The sequence below is a fragment of the Anoplophora glabripennis genome, unplaced genomic scaffold (genome assembly GCF_000390285.2).
Source record: "Anoplophora glabripennis isolate ALB-LARVAE unplaced genomic scaffold, Agla_2.0 scaffold413, whole genome shotgun sequence".
NCBI classification, from domain to species: Eukaryota; Metazoa; Arthropoda; class Insecta; order Coleoptera; family Cerambycidae; genus Anoplophora; species Anoplophora glabripennis.
This window is the reverse complement of record NW_019416581.1, coordinates 73,395-76,813: the sequence shown is the minus strand read 5'-3', so window position 1 is coordinate 76,813 and position 3,419 is coordinate 73,395.

The window sequence follows — 3,419 nt, the reverse complement described above, 5'->3', positions numbered from 1 at the left end:
TGACGCGGTTTTAATTAAGGGTTGATGATCCGGTCTAATAAGCGCTGAAACGTAGCGGGTGCAGTGTGTGGTCCAAACGGCATTACTCTAAATTGAAACAGTCCCCGTCCGGGGACAGTGAATGCGGTGATAGGTTTACTTTCCGGTGACAGTATCCGTGCTTTAAATCAATACTAGAGATATACGGGGCTCGGCGTAGTTTGTTCAGGATGACATTTATATAGGGCAGCAAATATGCATCTTTCTCGGTGACATCACTTACCGTCCTAAAGTCGATGCAAAATCTTCGATTTCCATCCTTCTTCCGGATTATCATACTGGTGAACTCCAAGGGCTAAATGACGGTTCTATTATCCCTTGTTCCAACATGTTGTCCATTTCTTGGTTAATTATGACCTGCATTCGGAGATTCTGAGGTAGATTGGTAGCACCTTTTATCTTGGAAAAACTGGGTAACTCCTCATCCAGGAATTGTTCTAGTCGGGTTTCTTCATCCTCGGAAAGTGCAAGGAGAGTTCTCCCATATGAGTGCACGGTGTTGTCGGCGATGACCTACGAACTTTTTTAATATTTAAAGAAATAGTATTACTTAGTAAATCCATTCTAACGATGTTAAATCAGGTAAGTGATGTATTAACTGGGAAACCGTGGTTGATATCACTTGGAGTTTTTACTAAATGAAACACAAATAACAAATATTTGTATGTATCAATGACTTTCTATTTAAATTATGCTAAATAAAATTTTACAGCATGGTTGAAAAATGAAAAATATCGATATCTTCAAAACAGGATTTTAAACCAAGCATTTTTTTAATGTATAATCAATATCAAATACGATGGCGTTGGCCGATTTTATCGTCATTTTCAAGCAACCTATCGTTGCTTCAAGCCTGGTGTGAACATGGACTCAAAATCACAATATAAAATGAAAGGTACCTTTTCCTTGTATCTGTGGTTTTTGAAAGATAGAGATTTCTCCTCCGGAAAGGTAATCTTACATTTATTAATTTTAGAGCAATCTTCAGTGTGACTATCTAATGCAGTTTCAGTACTAAAATAATTTAAGCAAATATCGCAAATGTATTTAGCATTCTTGTGTTTATTTAATTGAGAAGAATCTAACCGCGATAAATTTTTAATCAAACAAAAATGATACTTAATTTCTACGTCTTCGCTGCTACTTTCCTCCTTACGTTCGTCGAAATAAACATTTTGAATAATTAAAAGATTAGCATGTCTTTCGAGTTTATTGTTGGTTAAACGAGCAGGTTCAACGTTATATTTATTTTTACCACATAATTTTAATTGATAAACATTAACAGAGATGTCGTTGTTTTTTTCAAATTGCCGAAATTTGCATTGGAAAATCGATACCGTTCAAATTTAATACCTGCGAATAGTGCGGGTATGATGATGTTCTATCTGGGTGTTTTAGTCTATCAACTGGATAAAGTGCCGAAACAATAGACCAAGCGAAGCAGGCGTCATCACCATAATTTTTAACATTAACACAAGCATGTTTCTTTACAATTACCTCGGGGAGTTTGATAAAAGACGAGACCCCGTGACCCATTTCAAATTTGTTAATGTTTATTTCTAAACTAATAATTTTGTTTAAGGCCCAACCACTATCTTTTTCCTGGAACTCTTCCAATTTGTTGTTAATCTTATCAGCTACATGCTCCTGAAACCAGACATTAAGATCTGTTCCTGCATCAACGACTACATTTTTTGTATTGAAATATTTAAATTCTGAAATTGTTTCGTTTGAATTAAGTTTGGCTTTAATAAATTCTCCACAGAAAGTAGCGTTAACCTTTAGGGTTGGATGAGTCTTCAGAATTCACGATATTCTGTTCTTAAACAAGAAAAACGCGTCATTTAAGAAAGCTTTAATGTCTTTATGTTTTAAATTTACAATCAAACCAGATCGTATGCGACTTGAAAATGCAGAATTTACATCCTCCCAGCGTACTCGACGACTACGCTTATCTCTAAGCCCCGCCCCTTCATGTTCCGAATTTGATTTTAATAAAATTTTGATTCGTTTTAAGTGACCGATATTAGTTTCCAGTTTACGCTTAGTTCCAACTGAATCAAAACTTTTGCTGGCTCTAAGAAGTAGCCGTATTTGACGGTTTATTTACTTTATAAAATTTTGAATACCGTGTGTACCACCTTCACGTACAAGTTCTAAAACCTGCGTTAGTTTGACAACAAAATTATCGGCTTCCTGAACAAGAGGCTCCATAATTTTCAATTAAATATAAAATAAAAAGATTGCAACTAATGTAAAACGCTTTCTATTAGAAACACGACACATCAAATAAAAAATATTGGAGGCACTTACAGTTTTTTAATTCTTCCATGCAGGTCCTGGTTGTTGATGTTCTTGTGGCAGCTCCACAACCTCAAAGTTTATAGCCGGGTGTGGCTGATTGCACTACACTAGACCCTTAAACACTAATCCGTACTTCTTAGGCACAAAATGTTCCAAATTTGCTTCGATTGCCGGCAAAGACCTCCTTGGTAAAAACACTGCGTTCTCACCCAAGTCGACAAGAACCGTCTTCCCAAACCGGGTGCTAACTGTTTTTATCCCACAAATCGGTATGGGCTGGTCCACAGGAAGATCCTGTAGATTAATTACTGGAAACCTCATTAATTTGACTTAGATTCATACTACAACAATAAAAAAATCAAGTGTAAAAGAGCGAAAAAATAAATAAATAAAAAAATAAAGGATGTGTTTAGTAAATAATTGACTATTTCAAAAACAAATAACTTACTTGTATTTTGTAAAGGGACACTAGTGATAATAACTTTAACAAGCTGTTGCTGTAGACGGTGTAAGGACACAAACGCACATAAACTACTGAAGAACTAGCCGGAGACTAATTGCTTCTGCAAGCTATCGATGTAGACTGGTAAATGATAACTTTATTTCACTGTGTATATATATCATCAGTTTGACCGTGACTCTTATTACATCCGGCCGACGTTCGTTATTCTTATCGCATGCTGTCTAGACGCTACGTGGTCACAATTTTTGCTAACATTACAATTATAAAGGAAATAATATATCAGGTTACAGTTTATACTTAAAAGCAAGTCTGAACCTGTAGGAAACAGGTCTGAACCAGTAGAGGACAAGTCTTAAATTGAGGTGACCTTGACTCTAGGTGACCTTGACCTCAGACGATCAGAGGTCATGACCTTGACATGACCTTGGTGTGACCTTGACCCTAGATGCCCAGGGGCCGATGACCTTGACTTGACCTTGTCCCCAGACGACCTGGGGTCATGACCTTGACTTGGCCTTGACCCCAGACGATCAGAGGTCGATGACCTTGACTTGACCTTGACGTGACCTTGTCCCCAGACGACCAGAGATCGATGACCTTGACATGACCTTGA